Source organism: Lycium ferocissimum, chromosome 4 (genome assembly GCF_029784015.1).
Source record: "Lycium ferocissimum isolate CSIRO_LF1 chromosome 4, AGI_CSIRO_Lferr_CH_V1, whole genome shotgun sequence".
Classification (NCBI taxonomy): domain Eukaryota; kingdom Viridiplantae; phylum Streptophyta; class Magnoliopsida; order Solanales; family Solanaceae; genus Lycium; species Lycium ferocissimum.
The window spans coordinates 50304830-50329072 of NC_081345.1; the positions used below are offsets into that span (position 1 = coordinate 50304830).

The window sequence follows — 24243 nt, forward strand, 5'->3', positions numbered from 1 at the left end:
TACTTACATAAAATCAATTAATTATTTACCAATTTTTTAAATCATTATTATTTCCCTTTATTCGATGTAAGCCCTTTACAGATTGTTTGGATCATTGTTACCTATTGTATTGTATTTTATTGTTACTACAAATGCAACGTTTGTCGTGTTACTTAAATTTTAATATATCATATTATTAGATTCATTTTTACATAACAACGAAAAGCTCATTTTATGTAGGCACTAATGGCCATAGAAATGTTGATTGAACTTTTTCCCCTTCATTAAAAGACTTTATAACAGAAAAAATTGTCATTTATTATTTTCCTCATCAAATATATGTGTAATTATACATAAACACTAATAATATACATATTTTTTGAACAAGTAAAGAAATCCACCGCTATTTTTGGTATATTTTTTGGAAACGTAAAAAAACCTCAACTTTTCCTAATATTTAGGACTTTACGGTCAAATCGACCACAACTTTGTCCACTCCAATTACTTTTTTTTTATCAACCGAACCATTTTATTGATTTTCCCCTGCAAAAACACACACAAAGACAGGGCTTTAGCTGCCCCTAAATTACCTCACCCAGATCCTCAAAGCCAGAAAAAAAAATAGTACAATACTCCTATCTTCTTGCTATGCTACTGTGTATACAACTCTTCTATCCATCTCCTATCTTTACACCTTTTCTTCCTATACTTTATATCAAAAGTTCTGTGTCTGCATTACCGTTGGACTTGCTTGCTCACTAGTTGGGGCCTTGGTACTCTATGACTCCAAAGTGCTTAATTTCGTGCCATCCAGATATGATGTATTGTTGCACTTACTATTGCCCATAAGAAAGCTCTGCTAACCTTTCCTCTAGCTATTCTTGCAATATTGCTCATTTCCTGCAGTTTGATCTCTTGTTCAATTAGTGCACCATTTCTAAGGTCCTGTTGTATTTGGATTTGACATTGCGTTAGCTCCTAGCATCCCAACTTGCCTTCACCTTTTCTTTGTATTCAGGGACCATACTCCACATATTAAAATATTTGAACTGTCTTTTTCCATGTGAATTCCCATCCTCCCAACTAATGATGCCAGGGAAGTGATCAAATACCCCCTCATTCTTATAGTGCACCTTTGATGTTGGGAGTGGAGTGATCCAATCACTATTTACCAGCACTCTGTCTATCGTACTCGTCACTCTGTCTTCCATCCTTTTTTTATTATTCCAAGTGAAGAAAGCTCCTAATGATTTCAGATATTTTAATCCTGTATCCTCCACACATTTTCTAAAGTCTTTGAGCTCAGCAAGTGTTGCTGTGCTTCCTATCCTCTCTCCTCTGTTCAGAATGCATTTAAAATCTCCCAATACTGCCTAAGGCCCTTGAACCATGTCATATAGACTTCTGATTTCCTTCCATATTTCTCATCTTAATGCACTATCATTATACCCATACATCATAGTGACATTGAAATTGTTTCATGTCCCTTTGTGTTTGACTTTGCAATGTACCAGTTGTCTTGTGTAACTAGACCAATATCTACTTCATATGTTGATGGCTTCCATACTAACCAAATTTTCCCCCCAGGGTGTTCTAAGAGGTTTGTTGTGAATGACCACCCAGCACAAAGATTAATAGGAGCTTGTTGGGCTTTTGTTCTCTTAATCTTTGTTTCCAGAAGTCCAAATAGACTCACCTTGGAGTTATGCATAAATACATGCATCTCCTATTGTTTAGGTGCTCTATTCAAACCTCTGGTATTCCAAAACCCAATCCTATCCATGGGGAATAGGATGCCCCCCACTCTTCCCATTTTCAGGGTCAACAATTCCACTTGCATCATTGCTGTGCTTTGCCTTATCCTTTGGTTGCTGTGTTGTGTCTCCAGTATCCTTATCCTTTTTACCCCCAGTCGCTTTGACCATTTTCTGTTTACCCTTCATTGTTCAGTGGTTCAAATGCATTGCTGGTGTTTAGTATTGGTTGCTTTGTCTTTGTTTTGGAGGGACAGTCGTATTGTTGTTGTTTGGTATGATTTGGTCCTACTGTTGTATTGTTTTCTTGTTGTTCTTCCTGCTACTTTGGGTTTGCATTTGCATTTTCATCTTGCTTGCCCAGTTTCAACCTCTCAGCCCATGCTTCATCCCCTTTTTGCCTTCTACATTCTCCTACTTCATGCCTAAATTTTTTACATCTTGTACACATCATTGATTTCCATTCATACTCCATGTCCTGATTCATTATTCTTCCACATTCATTTTCAACATAATTTCTGATGGATATTCTTTGTTTAATCGCATTTCTATCAGTATTCTTGCAAATGTGAGTCTATCCCTCTGTGTTGTGGCTTTGTCTGCTTTCAATGGATTCCCAACCAAACTGGCTATCTTAGTCAGTGCATTTTTGCCCCAATACTTAATATCCAATCTTGGCAGCCTGATCCAAATTGGTACTTTGTCCATGATCTCTTTGTTAATGTCAATCTCAGGTCTCCATGGTTTCACTACTATTGGTTTTCTATCAAACATCTGCACTCCTTGTTCTACTGCTATTCTTCTGCTATCTGAACAGTGGAATCTCATTAGGAATATACCCTTGTTCACTATTGCTACTTTATCAATTCCCATACATTTCTATATTCTTTCAAAATACCCTTCCATTACATTTTGTGGTGGATTTGATCCTAACACATAGCACACATCCATTGTACTCCAATATTCTACTTCCTCTTTAATGTCATCTAGTGTGATTTTGACATTTACAGGTTCCTCTTCACTTCCCGTTAGGTCAAAACCCTCATCAATTGGGATTTCACCTACTATTCTACTCCATGAGTTTACTTGACTAGATTCTAAGATTTGGGTCTTACTTGAGTTTTGTTGCCCTAATTCCTCATCTGCTGCCATGTCTGGCCATGATTCCTTCGCAGAGCTTCGTGTGTTCTCTGCTACTGTGCTGTTATTTCCAATTGGGGTGGTCACTAGTGATTTCTTCTGGTTTAGATTGAACAGCATTATTCCTTGCAAAACATTGACTTTCTTCGTTTTTCTAGCATCAATTGATTGAAGTACTGCACGTTTCCCCATCACCATAGTCAAGTTAGAGGTTGTTGCAACTCCTCTTCACCCTACATCAACTTGCATATTATTGTTTTGGATCTGCTGGCCTCTCCTTCCAATCTTGGATTTCTTAGCCATGTCGGTGTACGCCGGTTATCAGCGGTTTCCGAGAAGGAATCGCATTTCTAGAGAGAGAAATTCCTAACTTATACCTTATTAGAGTAGTGAGCTTTGAAATACTCCAATTACTCCAATTACAATATCTTGAATGAATTTTGATTCAATTGCGTATAGATCTATTGTATGCTTTGCTCATGATTAATTGATTATATGTTTTCGTTTGCAATTTTATGTAGGGAAAACTACAAATGGAACCACACCAAATTGGTGGGAGAGACTTCAACTATGAGGTGGATGATGATGTTTCTTTCATAGAAAACCTAATTCATGGGAGGTTGGACAAATTATGAGTTGAAAAAAAAAAAAGTTATTTGAAGTAGTTTGGGACTCCCTGGAACAGTGAGTTTCATAAAATCTCTCCTCCGCTTTTTTTTTTATTTTTTATTTTTATATCAAATTCATTTATTTATGTTGTTTATTGTAAAATTATGTAGGTACTAATGTTGTAAGGAACAGTGAGTTTCATAAAATCTCTCCTCCGCTTTTTTTTTTTTTTTAATATCAAAATTCATTTATTTATGTTGTTTATTGAAAAATTATGTAGGTACTAATGTTGTAAGGAAATCAATAAATTTGAGTCCAAAGGAGCAGAAGGTTAATTATTTGTATCCTCCAAATAAGCACTTAAATATTTACACGAGGAGAGCTGCTTTTAAAGTTTTGCGCATTTGTCGTCAGTCTTGAATCATACTCGGGTATTTGTTCATGATAATTTTATTCCAATAATTTGCTTTGTAGTTTGTTTTAGTTGGTTTGTTCCGTCTATATTTCCGATTTTTCTTATACTATTAGTATAGGTTTTGTTAGAACAAAGGTGTATTTTAAGTTGGATAAAATTGTAATTATGCATAAACACTGATAATATATATTTTTTGAAAGTAAAAAACTCCCGTTATTTTTGACAAACTAAAAAATACATAGAAATATATATATATATATATATATATATATATATATATATATATATATATATATATATATATATTTTTTTTTTTTTTTTATAAAAACCTCCGGTTATTTTTGACCAATAAAAAACTGTCGTAGGAGTCCTTCTTTTTTATAACACTAATATATATATTTTTGGAATAATAAAGAACTCCCGTTATTTTTGACAATATGAAACTGCCATAAAAGTCTTTTTGCCGCAGGAGTTCCTTTTTATAACACTAATAATAAATATTTTTGAAATAATAAAGAATTATTTTGCCGTATGAGTCCTTGTTTTTTATAACACTAATAATATATATTTTTGGAATAACAAAGAACTCCCGTTATTTTTGGCAACCTAGCGAAATATTGTTTGCCTTTTATCCTTTAAAAGTAGATGACAAAATTGTAAATTAATAATTTTCCTAATATTTATTACAACAAAGTAGTAGCTAAGTCCAATTTTTTTCTGTAGTGATTGATGTCGAATGATGTACGTGCTTTGGTTACGCGCAATATGCGTACACTGAGACTAGTTCATTGTAATGTTACTTGTATTCAATCAAAATAGAAGATTACAATGCTATTTATAAGGAACTAAAGAGAGTAATATAAATGAAAACATGATATTTCCCTTATAAATCCTAATCTAAAAGGAAAGTAAATATTCTAAAATATTCCTTCACTAAAAGAAAATAAATAAATACTCTACAATGAATGTAGATCCTAAATTAAAATATTATATAATTAAATATTGTCTAAATATATTTTAATATAAAGGAGAAAAAGAAAATAAGATAAGGCTTGACGTATTCAACTTCCTTAGAAATACTTTTGCATTGATGAACAAGACGATTTTACAGATATTCTGTATCTTATCTAAGCTTTAATTGTGTTCCCTACCTATGTAGTGATCCTCTTGTCCACTTGAGCTGGCTGTAAGCTTGTTGGTATGGTATATCTGGGTTTATTTACATTAATGTTTATTTACAAGGTCTTTCATTAATGTTTTGATGTATGATTGAAGACTGTAGCAGCATCCTTGTCTCCCCGACCACTTAAATTTACAACCACTTTTTCACCATCCTTTAAAGTAGAGCAAAGTTTGTCGAGAAATGCAAGTGCATGAGAAGCTTCTAAGGCTGGGATTATCCCTTCTAGTTTGCACAGTCGTTTATATGCTGCAACACCAAAAGTGTAAAAAAATTTACATATTCATATAAGTTAAAAGTCTATAAATTAAATATAATTGTTTTGAGATAATTACCTTCTAAGGTTTGTTCGTCATTGATGGTAGAAAACTCTGCACGCCCAACGTCTTTCAGAAAGCTAAGCTCTGGGCTAACACCTGGGTACTCTAATCTACATGTATCAAACAATATTGCACAAATAAAATTAGGAATGTTATGTTGAATACTCATATAGCAAGGATTTAAAAGAGCAATCCAGTAAACAAAGCACCCTGCATTAGCAAGGGTCCGAAGAAAGGTCACACCCTAAGGGGTATAATGTAGAATATCGGAAGCACCTCCCCTCCAGTACAGGAAGTGTCCAGTTTGTCCAGTAGGGGACTGATTTGCTGACATCTGGACACTTACAGATCTAAGGGCCAGCAATTGTTTAACCAAAACAGCCACTTAAACCATGGTTAAACCACATATTAATGTTATATTTTAATCATTCCTTATCGGCAACGTTAATATAGGTGAGAATCTTGCTCCTTTCTGGTCATACTTTACTTAGAGAAATGCAGGTCTCTTTTTAAAATTATGAAATCCATGTTTGCTTATACATTGACTTATTATGGGATTTCCTTCGTTGTTGTCGTAGTCAGTAAATGCTTAGGGGTCGTTTGGTATGAAGAATAAATATAAATAGTCCTGGGATAAGAATTTTGCAATTCTTTATCCCTTGTTTAGTTAGTAATCATGGGATAAATTATCCCAAGAGTAAAAATAGTACTGGGATAACTTATACCTGCCATAGGGTGGAATAAGTTATCCCCGGATAAGTTATCCCGGGATAAGGAAGAAACCTTTTCTTTTTAGAAATTATTCGATGTATAATACTTTTAGTCGAACATACCAAACAATCAATAAAAAATAACTCCAGAATAACTAATCCGAGCATAACTTATCCCAACATAATTAATCCCAGCATAATTTATCCCAACGTAATTTATTTTTGAACCAAACGACCCCTTAGTTCAAGTGCTATTTTTCAATTGGAATTTTACAACAATTAGTGGAAAAGATAACATTTTGTTTTCAAGATTTCATGTAGTTCCTACATAGAAATTCTGGGAGAGGAACAGTAACCAAGGGAAGAAAGATTTCTCTCGCTGGTTTGCTATGTATATCGCCTAATATCAACGATCGCAGTATCAATCTCTTCGACTCAATTTTAATCTGTTCGATTCTTCTTAATTGGAAAAAAATTGGGAATCTAACTATTATGAACATACATACTATAGAATTTTTCGTCTCAGATTACCGACACCTATATATATATATATATATATATATATATATATATATATATATATATATATAGGAATCCTGGAAGAGTTGCTAAACAATATGAAGATGATGGAGTATTTAATTTGAAAAGACTGTGATTTGAGGTGGAACTTAATCAATTTTTGGAGACTTGGAAAGTGAAAATAATGGAACTTAATGAAAGAAAATGAAAATGAAAAAAAAAAAAAACCATGAAACGAGATATTTCCGATTTTTGTCGTCGGATAAAGAAAAACAGAGACCAAAATGGAGCAAAATTCTCGCCTGTCAATAAGGAAACAACATAGTATAAATGGTTCTTTAGTGTAACCATGGTTTAAGTGGCTGTTTTGGCTAAACAATTGCTGGTCCTTAGATCTGTAAGTGTCCAGATGTCAGCAAATCAGTCCCCCACTGGACACTCCCCGTACTGGAGGGGGGCTGCTTCCTAGAATATATATAGCAAGGATTTAAGTCATAAATATATCGGATAAGGCTTACAAAATTACCCTCAACTCGGGAAAACGGAAAATACGCATACCCTCGTTATACTAGCATCAATTATATCCCTCAGTTATACTACGGCCACTTATACCCTAATGTTAATACAATGTACTAAGATCATCCCAAATTTGCCCTTCAAAATTATTTTTTCTCGAATAATTTTTTACCCACTAAAATAACTCAACCCGACTCGAAATTTCTTTTCCACTAAATCGATATGTACCCAACCCATTACCCCTTGGCCGGAAAAAAAAAAAAATTCGAGCTCGGTTGGATTATTTTAGTGGGTAAAAATTATTTGAGAGAAAAATAATTTCAAGGGCACGGGATGACACGTACACTTGTTGTACCTGTTAGACATAAGATAATTGACTTACAAGATAACTAAGAATGATAATTGACCCTAAAGTATAACGAAGGGTATGGATGAACTATTTCCCAAAGTTCAGGGGTAATTTTGGCCCTTTTCCGTAAATATATTTATAATGTGTAAAAGGATTTATACTATCAATATAGTTTAAAATCTGTGATAACAAGTATACACATACTAATAATTTCATGTAGAGTCAATAACACCAATATTGAATCAAGGGCGAATTTGTGTGCTAATTTTGGGGCACGTGAACATTCGTATATATTTTTTAATATTGGTATAATATTATCTGCTAGAACCCATGCTAGAAAAAAACTAAATGGTGCACTTGGTTAAAAGTTAAGTTATTTATCTAGACAATTAGGGATCAATCTCCACTTAATACATTTGTTCTTTTTTTTGGTTGAAATAACCCATATTCTCGAAAGGAAAGTTTAAAATCTGCAAAACGGCTCAATTTTTTTATTTTTATATCATATGTTGAATTTATTTCCTTCACAGAGGGAAAGTTTAAAATGGCAAAAGGGGTTTTGAAAGTGAAAACTTACCCCACACCTATGGAGTGTGGTCCAATAATCTGGCCTTCATCGTCTTGTAATAGATAGCTCATGACACCATGGTAGACTCCCACTTGACCTCTAGCCATAGTTGCCGAGTGTTTGTCTGTAAAGGCCGATTTAGGATTTAAACTTTATTATTTTTAATAGTGGATCATGTATTCTTAAAAGTATGGTTCCAGACTTACTATTTAATTACATTTTTTATGAATTATTAAACATAATAAGTATTGAGTTCAGATGAATCCGATGCTATTACCTGAATCAAGGCCAGTCCCACCAGCCTCAACTCCTATGAGTCTCACATCTTCATCTTGTATAAATTCATGAAACAAACCCAATGCATTAGAGCCACTCCCTACACAAGCCACCAACACATCTGGTTTCCCACCCCACTTCTCCATAGCTTGTTTTCTCGTCTCTTTTCCAATCACTGATTGGAATTCACGAACCATAGTGGGACAAGGGTGAGGTCCTACGGCTGCACCAGCTAGGAAATAGGTGATGTCTAAATTGTTAACCCAATATCTAATGCCTTCTGAAACTGCATCCTTGAAGCTTCCTTTAACTGATTTGATCTGTGCATGAGTATAGAACAAGAGCTTTAATTGCTTGGTAGGACTAGTGGCTTCCTCTCTTTGTCATAGAAAAATCCCAAACAAAAGTACTTTTTACTTTTTGGGTGACGGTGAGATGTGAAATCAAAATTTCTTGATTGTTTTGATACTACGTTAAATTGGGTTACCACCTCATCTAAAAGATTAAGCCTTTAGAGAGAACTTACTTTTAATTACTCGTATCAAGCTATGATTATGAAAATATTTGTTATATCATGTGATTACGTTCGAAAGTTTGATTATGACCCGATTATTCAGGTCATCTGGACTAGAATAGTTCATATAAATGTGAATCGGACTTTTGAGGAAGTAATGTTGCAAATAAAAACTTTTGGGCTTAGGTTAAAGAAGCATTCTACGGTAAAAGTATTCTGCGGGACTTATCTATATAGAGATTACATGAAAATGCTAGCGCTAAAGTGTATAATGAGTGTTTACATCTGTTCCGCAATTTCAGTATGGTTAAGTTAACAAATGGCCTTTGTAAGGGTTGTCTTGATTTTTTGGCCCCACTTAACACTTAAAAAAAAAGAACTCGGCTTTAGAAAATTAGCTAAGTAAAGCTTTTGTTGCCCATCGGCATAAGTTGTGGACATAAATTAGTTTTAGCTATAAGGCAGAAGTTTATGATATTTGAAGACAGTAAACCTGCTAAATTGATCACAAGTTTTGCCTTACAGGCAAAGGCTGGAACTTATGCCTGATGGACACCAGACAGAACTTTTGTTGTCCATCGGGCACAAGTTGTGGACATAAATTAGTTTTGCCTATAAAGCAGAAGTTCAAAATATTTCAAGACAGTGAACCTACTCAATTGACCACAAATTCTACGTTATAGGCAAAAGCTAGAATTTATGGCGGATGGGAAACAAAAGTTCTTCTTAGCGAATTTTTTCAAGTTAAGGTAATTTTTTAAAGATTCTGTTTAGCGGAGACAAAAATTCAAGACCGGACACTTTTGAGGGACGCGTCATTTTTTTAAATGGGTTTCAGACAAGTTGGAACATTTCAGCTCTTGCTGATTTTGGTCGCAAAATGGGATGAAATGCTCGCATTTGCGACGCCTTCAAATGCGAAGAGACGCCTTCAAATGCGAAGAGTCCATAATTGCGTGGGACAATCCACACATGCGAAGACCCTTAATAAGATGATTTGTAATCATACAAATGTATGTGATTTGTCTTAAATCACAAATTTAAAAAAAAAATCTATTTCTTTTTAAATTTTATGTTCAGTCAACACCATCAAATAAAATGAAACAGAAAGACAACTTAATTAAGAAGTGAAAGGAGGTACCTTTGCACCAAGATGCTTCATCAAAAGTACGTTGGAAAGTTGTCTCTCCATATCTAAGCTTCCAATGAATATTGTGCAATCCAAAGAAAGTTTAGCACAAGCAGCCGCCGTGGCGACACCGTGTTGCCCAGCACCGGTGGCCGCCACGATGTTTTTACAGTCCATACGCTTAGCCAGCATCGCTTGTGCAAAAGCATTGTTAATCTTGTGTGCACCACCATGGTTGAGATCCTCTCTTTTTAGATATATGTCTGGTCCTATCCCCTTATTATTGTTCTTGTAGTGATCTGTGAGTCTTTGGGCAAAGTATAAAGGAGTTTCACGACCTACATAGTCCCTTAATGCCACTCCAAGCTCCATCTGCACTCAAAATAACTCTAATCACAGTTAGAGTTTTTCCTGATTTTTTTACCTTATTAGTATTTTCTTACCATAATTGTATTTTTACTTTCAAAAGAAAAACTAATCCTTTTCTTTGAGTAAAGACTTTGGATTTTATAAATTAAGAATCTTTCTTTTATACAATAACACAACAATGTATTCATTAAAGGAATCTTATTTAGGGAAGATTATTTTCTAAAAAGATTTTTACTTTTTTTATATTAGTTTTCTCATATGACTGTTGGTCAATTGACCAAAACACGTACATTATAAAATTTTCTTATGATATATTGTTCTTATGTTTATGATTTATCAACTTTTAAAGTTTCCTTTATTAACTTTCGCCATGATTTCGATCCCAACAATCATCACTTTGTAGGAGTATGTAATTGGAAAATAGTACTCTCAGTTTTATTTTATATGTTAGTGCTCTTTATTTCATTTTTAGTTTGTTCCAAAAAAATATATTCATATCTAGAGGCTCTTTAATATTTGTAAATTTCTAATTTACCCTTAATGACGTGTGTATAACCATACAAACTTCATTGTTGGTTTTAAATAACAAGTTTGCCAAAAGTATTTCTCTCTATCAGATTTTTCGTGTACAATCAAACACCACTATATAAAATGTAACAGATAGAGTAAAAAAGTTCAGTTCACATTTTGACATACCTGAAATTGAGGATCATGCAAAGCGCTAATTGAATTCGTAATCAAGTTTTGTTAAAGAGGATATTAGAGTCTCAGGGACGAACTTTCCACCATAAATCCCAAATTTTTCATTGCTCAAAATTGGTCTCTCTTTTTCATGGAAAACTAGCTTCGATGGTGACTGTGGAAGTCGACTTGGGCCAATAGCTATAGAAGAAATAACATTGGCTTTATAACTATGAGACGGGAAGCTTTGCCACCTTCTGCTTGACGTAGCAAATTTTCCTTGTTGAAGAATAACATTAACATTACATGCCATAATTGTCTTGTTGTATGTTTTTTGTTAGGGGTGTGAGAAACTATATATAGAATGGACTAAAGTTTAAGATTGTTTATCCGAGATCTTCAGGAGGTTGTTATTTGAGCACGTGTAGTGTTGGGAAATAATGATCCCACCCAGGATAATATTCACGTTATATAACAAGAATAAGAGAGTACTTACACCAAATCTTTTAACGTGGAGAAAATATAATATTTGAGCGGAGCAATATAATAACACTTATTACAACTTGGTAGTGTCAAGAGACTACTACACCTTCAAAAGAAACAACACTCTTTATTACACAACTCACTACAACATTACTCCACTCTATTTTCTCACAAACTAGAGAAAATAGCTTGCAAATTATTCTCTATTCTCTATTGCTCTCTCTGTGTTGGTTTGAGAAATGAACGAAACAAGCCTTCTATTTATAGCAGAAGGTGCCTTCCCTTTCAACCAAGCAGAATGATTGGTTCTTTGCAATTTGCACAATTTAATTGCTCTTCACCAAAACGAAACCAATGTGGCAACTTGCTGTTTTGCAACCTGTTGCCACTTCCTTTTTCTCTTCTATTTTCTTTTTGTTTAATTTATTGTGTCCACAAACAAGAAGTTGTTTAATTTATTGTGTCCACAAACAACAAGTAGCCAACTATTTCCTTTTCTTTTTCTTTTTCTTTTTCTTTTTCTTTTATTTAATTTATTGGGTCCCAGAAATCTCCCCCTTAATTTTGATTTTTCTTCTTCATTTCAAGATTTGATCTCAATCTCTGAAAATCTTCAAATTTGAGAGGCTTTGTAAAGATATCCGCAACTTGGTTGTGAGATTTTACATACTTGAGTTCTACCTCCTTCTTGGAAATGCATTCTCTGATGAAGTGATACCTTGCGTCAATATGCTTGCTTCGATCATGATACATTGGATTCTTAGCAAGTGTTTGCACCGATTTGTTGTCAACACAAATTATTGTGGCTTCAATTTGTGGCAAATTGAGTTCCTTCAACAATCTTCTCAGGCAAATAGCATGACACGTACAGAATGTCGCTGCTACATATTCGGCTTCACAAGTTGAGAGAGTAACAATGGATTGTTTCTTTGAACTCCAAGAAACAACACAATCACCCATGAAAAACACAAAACCAGTTGTGCTTTTTCTATCATCAATATCTCCCGCATAATCACTATCACAAAATCCCACAAGGTTAAAGTCATTAGAAGAAGAATAAAACAACCCAAGGTCTATCGTACCTTTTAGGTAACGAAGAATTCTTCTAGCTACCTTCAAGTGAGTGGAGGTAGGGGCTTCCATGAACCGACATACTACTCCAACTGCGAAGAGTATATCTGGCCTCGTACAGGTCAAGTACCTCAAACTTCCACTTTTGAACAGAGTGAGACCACCTTTTCTCCATAATCAAGCTTCGACAATTTTGTTCCACTCTCTATTGGGGTGTTCACGGGGTTGCAATCAAACATGTTGAACTTCTTCAAAATCTCCTTTATATAGCTTTCTTGAGATATGAAAATTCCTTCCTCCATTTGCTTCACTTCTAGGCCCAAGTAATATGACATAAGCCCTATGTCCGTCATCTCGAACTCAAGGGACATAGCTTTCTTGAAAGCTTGAAACACACTTGGGTTATTACCCATCAAAATAATATCATCAACATAAAGACAAACAAGTAGAATATCTCCATTAGTATGAACTTTAATGTAAAGAGCATATTCACAGAGACAACAAGTAAACCCATTGTCTTGAAAATACTTGTCGATGCAACTATTCCACCCCCGTGGAGCTTGCTTTAATCCATATAAAGCTTTCTTCAACCTCAACACCTATCTTTATGATTTTTTACCAGAAAGCCCAATGGTTGCTCAATATAGACTTCCTCTTCAAGATATCTATTCAAGAATGCCGACTTGACATCTAGTTGATGGATGTTCCACTTTATTTGTGCCACCAAAGAGATCAGCAAACGGATCAGCTCCATGCGGGCAACAGGTGCGTAGACCACCTCATAATCAATGCCTTGCATTTGCTTGTAGCCTTTAGCCAAAATTCTTGCCTTGTATCTCTCCATCTCTCCATGGGCATTCTTCTTTGCCTTGTATACCCATTTAACACCAATTGCTTGTTGACCCTTGGAAAGAGTTGTTAATTCTCAAGTGTTGTTCTTCTCTATTACCTTGATCTCTTCCTCTATGGCTTATCTCCACCTTTTGTCTGTAACAGCTTTATCAAAATTCATTGGTTCACTGCTATCAAAGAGGCAATACAAAAAATCAAAATTAGTAACTTCTTTTGTATCATCATAGAGCTCTTAGATGCTCCTCATCCTCCGCGGCCTTTCATTTGAACTCTCTTGAGAAGAAGCTGATGCAACATTTGTTGGAGAAGGAGGTGGGGTTGCATCTTGTGTAGGTTCCATGGTCTCCTGTTCTTCGTTATCTCTAAATTATGGAAGAAAGTCATATGTCCTTTCTTCCTGAGCCTCCCAATTCCATGCTGCTTCTTCATCAAATTCAACGTAAAGACTCACCACCACTTTGTTGTTGCTTGGGTTGTATAACTTGTAGCCTTTTGAACTTGTGTCATAGCCACAAACACATGCTTGACACTTCGATCGTCAAGTTTCACTCTCCTTTGATGTGGCATATGAGCATAAGCTATGCTTCCAAAGATTCTCACGTGCTTGACACTTGGCTTTCTTCCGCTCCATGCTTCTTGAGGTGTTTGATCTCTAACATTTTTTATTGGAGACCTGTTGTTCAAATATACTGCACAAGAAACAGCCTCGGCCCAAAATTCTTTTGGCATATTTTTAGCTTTCAACATACATCTTGCCATAATAAGAATTGTCCTTTTCTTCCTCTCCGCAACTCCATTTTGTGGGGCTGAGTAAGGTACCGTTAGAGGGCGACAAATTCCATGAGATTGACAAAAGTCATTGAATTCTTTTGAAGTGAATTTGCCTCCTCTATCGGACCTTAAAGCTTTTATTTCATAAACACTCTCTTTTTCTACAGGTGCTTTGAAATTTTTAAATGCAACAAAAGCTTCTAGTTTTTGCAAATACACCCAAGTCTTTCTACTGAAATCATCAATAAAGAGCAAGAAGTATTTGCTTTTACCAGAAGAAGGTGGATTGATTGGACCACATACATCAATGTGAACAAGCTGCAGTGGCTTGATTGCTCTTGACGTGGCCTCCTTCGGAAAACTTCTCCTTGCATGTTTTCCAAGAAGACAAGCTTTACACAACTGATTGAGATAGTTGATTGAAGGAATCCCATGTACCAGTTTCTTTTCACCCATTGATTTGAGTGCTTCAAAATTCAAGTGCCCAAATAGCATGTGCCAACACCATTCATCTTGCAAATTAGCCTTCAAACATTTTGCATCTATTGTCTTAAGATTCAAGGAAAATAATCTATTCTTTGCCATACGCACTTTTGCGATTAATTTTCCACTTGAATCTCTAAGCCAAAGATGCATATTCTTCATATGTATATCATATTCTTTTTCAAGAAGTTGGCTCAAACTCAAGATATTACTTTTCAATTTTGGCACATAATAAACATCTTGAATTAACTTGTGGCCGCCATCTTTATAGGAGATCAGAATTGTACCTTTTCCTTCAATTTGTACCTTTGAAGTGTCTCCAAAGGACATGTGGTTGTTTGCTCCATTATCAAGGTACCACGAACTACAATCATCCTTACCTTCTTCTTTGAGTGCCATTAACAATGTTGACTTATCTTCGTCTTTCTTGTCGTCAACAAGATTAACTTTCTTTTCAACATTATTGTGGCATTCCCAAGAGTAATGTCCAAATTTATGACAGTTGTAGCACTCAATTTTGGATTTATCATACCTCATTTCGTTGGTGCCTTGGTAATAGCCACGCCCTCTTCCTCCTCTTTGTCCACGACCACAACTTGAAAATGGTTGTTGGCTTCTCCCTTCATTATTGAAGGTGTTGTCAATGGTCCTTCCTCTTCCACGAGTGCCACGACCTCTTCCTCGTCCATTTCCTCTATAACTCTTTTCACCACCAAAATTTTGAAGGATGCCTGAGTTTTTAGAAGTTGCTCCAGTGGCTCTTCTTGTCTCCATTTTATCTTTTCTTCGTGGGCTTGTAAAAAACCCTCCAATTGCTCTACCATCATTGAGTCTAAATCTTTAGACTACTCAATTTCACACACCACAAAATCAAATTTAGATGTCAAAGAGCGAAGGATCTTTTCCACCACACGCACATTGTCTACTTCCACCCCGTATCTTCTTAACCTATTTACAACAGCCATCACTCTTGAACAGAAATCCAAAATGGATTCAGATTCATGTTTGGTCTTAAAGGCTTCACAAAAGTGTAAATTTTATTATGGATCTATCACATTATAATGTGAGGACACATTAGATTATGACTTATCAAATTGCGTATGTACGTCTAGGTTCCCCTCTTCACTCCTAGTATATGCCACTAAATTTGTCATATGATAATAGTGTTAGAAAATCAGAAAAATTAGAGAAAAAAAACAAAAAAGAGGATGATGATAGATTCATTGTATTACTTATCACAAAAAAGAGGAGGCTTCTTGTATTCAATTAAAACAGAAAATTACATTACTATTTAGGGAAAATAGCTACAGTGCACCCTAACGTTTGGCCGAATTATTTATAACACACTCAACCTTTACCGGGAAAGAGGGGGGGGGGGGGGAGCTATTAACCCCTGGTCATATTTTTTGTGTATTTTACACACCATTATCAGGTGTAGCATGGAACGTGAGAACATGACCGAGGAGCGCGTGATAAGTATATTGAACTGACCTCAACCTCTAATTTTTTGCCACGTGGCGCAAATAACGGTAAAAAAATAAATCCCTTTTCATTTACCCTTTTATTGACCCGATTTGGACTCCATTTTTGCTTAGAACTTCAATCAAAAACCTTCAAATTAGCTAATGGATTCAAGTGGTAAGCTAATCTTTATGTAAATTTTTTCTCCTCTTTTATTTATATCTTATATTTCATTGAAATTTCTTCTAATTTCACTGAAATTTTTTTCTAGGGTTCTTCATGAAAGAGGTGAAATCAGAGTTAAATAAGCTCTGTACTGATAATGAAGATCCAAAGATGAAGCTTAAGGTGTGATGTCGTCACGGGGTATTACACTTAGGTGGAAAAAATTCGGGGTCACTTAGTAATCATTGGTGAAGAAAATGGAAGGTGTCTAAAATACACAAAAAATATGGAGGGCGGGGGGGGGGGGGGGGGGGCGGGTGAAGTGTGTTATAAATAATCCGGCCAAACGTTAGGGGGTATTGTAGCAATTTTGCCTTACTATTTATAAGGAAGTAAAGAGAAAAAATATATATGAAAACATGATATTTCCCTTATAAATCCTAATCTAAAAGGAAAGTAAATATTATAAAATATTCCTTCACTAAAAGAAAATTAATAAATACTCTACCATTAATGTAGATCCGAAAATTATAAAAATAAATATTGTCTAAATATATTTTAAATGAAAAGGAGAAAAACAAATTAAGAGAAGCCTTTGACCTATTCAACCTCCTTTGAAACACGTTTGCATTGATGAACAAAACCACTTATAGGTATGTACGTATCTTATCTCACTTTAATTGTGTTTCCCACGTATGTTGTGATTTTCTTGTCCATTTCAGCGAGCTGTTAGGTTGTTGGTATTTTATATCTTTGTTTATTTACATATATAGGAGTTAAGAGGGTATTTCATTAATGCAGGGGCGGAGTGAGTAACGGACCAGGGGTTCATCCCGAATTCATTCGGTGAAAGATACACTGTAAATATAAGGTTAAATTATTTTTATGTATATATAGTAGATGTTGAAACCTCTTAACTTCTACATGTGTTTACTTCTCTATATTTTTGAATTCCCTTAATAAAAATCCTGACTCCACCATTAATGTATTGATGTATGATTGAAGATTGTGGCAGCATCCTTATCTCCACGACCACTTAAATTAACAACCACATTTTCACCATCCTTTAGAGCAGAGCAAAGTTTGTTGAGAAATGCAAGTGCAAGTGCACAGCCGTTTATATGCTGCAACGCAAAAGTGGAACAAATTTTATTATTCACACCATCATCGTCGTATATAAAGTAAATTCTTTTAAAATAGTTGTTTGAGATAAGTTAGAGTCCGCGACTTAAGTAGCACAAAAAAAAATTTGGAACCAAAATAACAAAAAAAAAAAAAAAATTACAAAAGTAGGTTTCACGCACAGTATCTATGCGTGAAAGAGGCTACTTTTTTTTTTTTTTTAAGCTATCAAAATCTCATTTTTTTCATACTTTGGGCAAAGATTAGTCATGTTACAAAACCCCGAAATATCAATATTTTATATAGAACTTAATATCTTTTTTTGCGTACAATAACGTCGGCTCATTATATACATCAAGTATACCTACACGTTTGGATGGTCGTTTTAGGGGTTGTAAAGTGCCCCGAAGTAAGTTTTGTTTGTTTGGAAACTTGTCATCTTTAAATCTAAGTGTCATATTAGTTGTCCACATTACTAAAATTATTAGTCCCAAAATACTTATCCATTTATAAAACCAAGAAAGGATTAATTAAAGTTTTTCTATTTTGACCTTAACATTAATTATTTTTTAAAGTAATCAATATTGATTAGAATATAATTTATTGGAGAGAGATAAGGATAATGTTGCAAAAGCACACTTTTATTTATGATTTCTTAGAGGGTGTGTAACGGAGAAAATGAACAAGTAATATGGGATGGAGGGAGTAGTAGCCTCATTTCGGTACACGTACCAGGGTTCGTTGTCAAATACGCGAGATAATGATCGAATTAACACACTTGAACTATCACTTTTTTGCGGGTTTCATACACCAACTATCACTTGTTTGCTTTACCTGAACTATTACCATCTATGTATTAAAACTCACATAGTTGATAGTTCAGGTAGGAAAAGGGAAGAGTATAGTTGACCTAGTCAGTTTTGAGGCGTGTATTAATACATAGATGGTGATATAGTTCAGGTAGGAAAAGGGAACAATTGATAGTTGGGATTTGAAACTTGCGAAAAAGTGATTGTTCAAATTTGTATTTTGACCATTAACTTCAAATATGCAGGCTTGTTGTAATTAAACGCAAAATTTACCAACATGTTAAAGTACAAGAGATCATAGTGAAAACACACCTGTAGTATCACTTTTATGCAAGTTTCGTACCTGAACTATCAGGTGTTTGCGTTTTCTACCAGAACTATCACCAACTATTTATCAAAACACACCTCGAAGCTGACTAAACCAAGTATTTGAATAGAATCACCAAAAATCACGTGACAGCTTAATTTGCCCATAAAATTTCGTCCACATGATAGCCGACTCATTAATTTCAAGGTGTATTTTTATAAACAGTTGGTGACTGTTCAGGTAGGGAACTCGCAAAAAAAGTAATACCTCCTGTGTGTTTTTGGCCATTATCTCTTAGTTTTTCTTTAATTTTCCAATTAATTCCTTTAATTATCTGCGTGGAGTGCCATTTGGCGCCATTTTTAAACCAAAAAAAAAAAAAGAGTGTACACCACGCACCATCAGATACTAGTTTAGGTGTATTTTGATAAATAGTTGGTGATAATTCAAATAGGAAATGCAAACACTTGATAGTTCAGGTAGAAAACTCACAAAAAGTAATACTTCAGTTGTGTTTTTGACCATTATCTCTCGTACTTCAGGTGTATGTCAATTTAACGTCACGTGATATGTTCTGTAGTTGATTGTTAAGTAAAAAAAAACTTGAAAGTAAGGGTGCCAAGTGGGCCAGGCCGGCCCGAACCCGGCCCGATAAACCCGGCCCACCACCGGCCCGGCCCAGACCCACTAAGAGGTGTAAGGGGCTAGGCTAGGTGGGCTTTATTAGGGGGCTGGGCCGGACAAGGTGGACAACCCACTGTTGCTCCCAAACGCACACGCAAGTATACGTGGTCGTACAAGTAATATAGGATTTTTAAGTCCAGATATCGATCCCACAGAGACTTATAATTAACTATTTATCAAATTAAACTAATGCTAATTATCTAAAGAAGAAATAAAATCCAAATTATATTTGTAAACTAATTAAAAATAAAAGAAAACAAATAATGAACTTCAACCAAGAAAGAGCAAATTTTTATCGGAGAAAGAGATAGATCTAGGGCTATGACCACTAACAATCCAACAGTTGAGTTTTCAAATCTTTCTACCTATGGGTTCGGGTTGACGGGTTAATTGTAACTTTATGATATTCTCTTGAACTACTCACAAGTTGTAGATGCTACTATAACGCCTATATCTCATGGTCGTCGAGGTAACAAGAACGCATTTATTTCTCCGTATTCAACTAAGTAGGGCTAAAGGGTATATCTCTATCCTCGGAGCGAAACGATTAAATCGAACAAACTCTATTTATTCTTATTACGTACGTGAATTCCCTTTCTCAAGTCCAATTCCCGCACTACGATAGTGTTCAATTAGTGATCAAGCAATCAAACAATTAAGACCAAGAATAAATAAATAACCCAAAGATAGAAAATCAATAGATAGAAACGATAATCAAACGTCAACTTTCATGTTTGTGTCAAAGCCCTAGACTAAAGAGTTTAGCTCCACATAGACATGGAGGAAAACAACAAATCATCCGAATAAAAATATCAAAATAAGTATTACAGAGAAGAGAAGATAAAACCCTGTACTCTGGCCTCCACGGCGGCTCTAAGCTCTCTCTAGGTCCAAAGTTATGAACTAAGGATTTCAAGCTATCCAAAGCTATGTAAAAACCGTGTAGAATATGTATTTATAGGGTACCAAAAGCCTGGGCTTTTAAAAACCAAATCCAACTCGGACTAGGAAAAATCACGGGCTCGCATTACACCCGCATCGCGGGTGAAACGCGAAACAGATCTGCATTTTCTTTCGAATTTCTTTCGCTTCGTCAACGCCAGGTGTGATTCCCATTGTTTCTTTTGCTCTTCACCATGCACTGTTGTTCTCTTCTTTTTTCAATTCTCGTGCTCTTTTCATTTATTTATTCCACCATTCCTTGTATATATTCAATGATTAAATTATTGTAATCCCTTCATTCAACTGCTTGTTTCTTTACTTATTTTGTTCTCAATTTCAACACTTTGCATCTAATTTTGGTCCAAGTTTCTTCATCTTCACACCGTTTCATTCCTACAAAATAAAATATAATATTAAGCACAATTCATTATAATTAATACTCAAAAGACAATTAAAAGTACTAAAATGTGAGGCAACTAATAGCTAAATATATGCAACTTTAGGCCGAACATCACCCACCAGCCCGGCCCACCAGTAGCCCGAGAGATGGCCCACCAGGGCACCGGCCCGGCCCACTTCAAATTAAAAAAAGAAAAGATAAGTACTACATTTATTACTAATAATAAGTATTTTAAAAACATTGTATCTCAATAAATTAGGAGTCTCTTTTTACGGAGCACTTTAGTTTTCTTTAAAATTGTATTTTAAAGCTAGACAATCTTGTTTTCTTAACAAATATACCTTTGATACATTTTCAGTATATAGTATATATTAGATTGTGATAATACTTATCTCAATAAATATACCTTTGATAAATCATTAGTTCAATTTCATGCCTTTTCACAAGTGTCTACGCAACACACATGACCCCCCCTCCACCCCTCACCCCCCCTAATAGGCTAATACCTGACGCTCCGGACTTGTGGAGATATATGTCATCACAATATTGACATTTAACATGTTCCTCATTTACTCGCTCAAAATGCATCCACACCTCACTTGAAGTTGATCTTCGAACTCGAGAGAAGGTGGAGGTGAAGTAATGTCACTAGTTGAATAACAAATTTAGATAAAGAGAGAATTGTGGAAGAATTGTGTGAAAATGAAGAAGAATGGAGGGGTATTTATAGTTTGAAAATATGACCAAAGTGAAGTTATTCATAAATTTAGGGGTTCAAATAAAATTAGCAACGACTAGTTTTTAAATTTACAACGGCTAGCTTTTTTGAATTTTGACGACTAAACTTTTTTTTTAATTTAGCAATTTTATCATTAGATGTAAATGTTAATTTTATTATTATTAGTTAATGTAAATGTCTATTTTTGTATTAGAACTTTTAAAAAAAAAAAAAAAAAAAAAAAACCACTTCTGACCACTCGCTAGGCTTTAGCACAGTGTGTCTCTATCAATTTGACACCCTTTTCCCTCTCTGTCCCCCGACCCCCTGTGGCCCACGTTTAAATGGCCCGGCCCGGCCCACTTGACACCCTTACTTGAAAGAGTCGACAAAATTTTGGCCGGTGAGCATTAATCATAGAAACAATGTTTGAACAACAATTGATAAGTCGATCAATCTTTTAGAAAGTTAAGGTTGGAGAACATCAAAGTTAGTTTCCGTCTCTTTTTTCCCCTCTTCCATCTTTTTGTAAATATGGATTATTATTTTGTTTTTTCTTTTGTTTTTCATCAGTACTTGTATTAAGGCATGACTAAATTCAAATTCGTGCTCAGATGTTTCATATTTAGGGTAAAACGCTTACAAATGCAATTCCAGAGCCACTACACAACCTTTGTTGGTTGGATTATTAATTTGTATGTGTTATTGTTATAGAGAATTATACTAATTTTGTTTGACGTCATTTTAATTTTGTCAAATATCTTGAAGAAGTAATAACATTTCCACCTCGGGGTCCCAGTATATGGTTCCTCATGTTGATCTTTTGTGTGATTATTATGTAATGTTGAAAGTTGGCCACACAATTTGTAGATTGTACTAATTTGTCATATCTACTGGAAACACCTGTTTCATTTGGAAACCTCCAGATCAAGAAGCACGTTTTGCACGTGCAAAATATACAACCATTGTGCAAAAAATGGAAATATCAATAAATAATTGAAAGTTGTACAGTTGTACCAGGTATCTTAGATTCCTACCAGCCCACCATGTAACTTTTCATATCTAGTCTAGTCTAGATATAAAAATTGGACAGTAATTATTCGCTTTAATGAGAATTTAGATTTTCAAAAAGTAACAAGAGTTGTTTTACAAAATATTTATCATCCGATCAAAACATACAATATATATATATATATATATATATATATATATACAAAATATATATATATACAATATATATATATATATATATATATATATATATATATATATATGAATTTTGCTAACCTACAACATATAACCTACCCATTTTTTGATTCACTTTAATGCCTTTACTTTTCCTTTTAGTATCTGGATTTTTTGGTCTTTTAACCTAAAAATTTCCCAATTCAATTCTCATTTTGTTTCCTCATTCTCCTAAGGGTCTGTTGAACTGAAAAAAATGCCTCTTCAAAGAGGAATTGTTCAACATTTGAACCTCATATTCATTTGCAAATTTAGTTTTGAAAGTCCAATTGCATTTCACCCAAATTCTCTTAATTTCTTCCTGTTCTTTTTCCAGCTAAATACCATACTTTTATTTTCGAGATGTGCAACTGTTCACACCTTTTTATCTTGTTTAGGAAAATTTAATTCCCTCTTCAAGCTGCTTAAGAAGAACCGGGAGATCGGGAACTTCATTTGAGACGCATGCAATTCATTTTTTTTCTCTGTGTTCGTAATTTTAAGTCTAAACCCCCAAATAAATTAGCTATGATAAGAAAAGAAAAAGTCAAAAAATCATAAGATAATAGCAGTGGGCGCAGCTCGTGTGCATTTTGCTGATGTAGGTGCAGTTCTTTATGGATATAATAACATTGTTACGGAGTAATTTCCTAGAGTGCAATTACCATAATATAATAACAAAATTGTGGAGATAAAATATAATGGTCACTTGTAAGAAATTGAGGAGTAAAAGGAAAAGAAAAACACAAAGAAATGTAGAAGATATTGATTTCACTAAAGAACAATGGCTGCCTTCTCGTCTCTTTTTCCACCCAGATTCTATGGAGTTTTGGGTGACAGTGATACATGTGAAATGAACTGAAGGGATTTACTGAAAAAGTAAGGGCATTTAAGTGAATCAAAAAATGGATAGGTTGCTAACATACAACCTTCATGTTGTAGGTTAGTAAAACCTTATATATATACACGATTTATATACAAAATTTTTGTTGTATACAGTCTAGCCTGTTGGAAATAATGATTCAAAATTGTAAGAAATCAAAATTGGTTAGGATTTGATATTTTAATTCATGTCTAGTTAGGATTTATAGTCAAATTAATATAGGAATAGGTTTTTCTGTTTTGAGTTAAAGTAGGTTTCATACTATTATAGATAGGGGTGCTGCTAGTTATTTTCATAACAAGAGAGAATAAGAAATATTGTAGAGATTCATAGAGTCTATCAATAAAAAAATTTCCGTCAAATTGGTATTAGAGCTTTTGCGATCTTGGTAGAATATCAAAGAGTTTCCACTACCAGCGAGCGGCTATGACTCATATATGCCGCTCGTCTGGTCAATGATGATGATGTTGGCAAACGTCGGACAAATGATATGCATGAAAAACAATTATGCTGAGAAGGACTGACAAAACTATTGCAAGTTTAAAGAGGTGCAAGAAAATATGCACAAGAGGAAGGAACTGCCTTCTCTAGAAGTTGGAGAAGTGGGTTAAAAAAAAAAAAATTGGGTTTTGATGAGAAAGTGCATCAACAATTGGAAGGTTGGAGAAAAAGTGCTCCAACAATGAAGGTTGAGGAGAAGGTGCTTCAACAATTGAAGATTGGTGAGAAAGTGCATCAACAAATTGGAATGTTACAGAGAAAGTGCTCCAACGGTTGAAGGTTGAAGAGAAATTGCTTTAACAATGGAATGTTGGAGAGAAAGTGCTCCAGCGATTGTGA

The 24243-nt window shown here is 34.6% G+C and overlaps 1 pseudogene; it reads right to left on the reverse strand.

Annotated features, from left to right (window-relative positions):
- Positions 1-5133: 5133 nt before the first annotated feature.
- On the reverse strand, positions 5134-11436 carry LOC132054831 (tryptophan synthase beta chain 1-like; annotated as a pseudogene).
- Positions 11437-24243: the final 12807 nt, after the last annotated feature.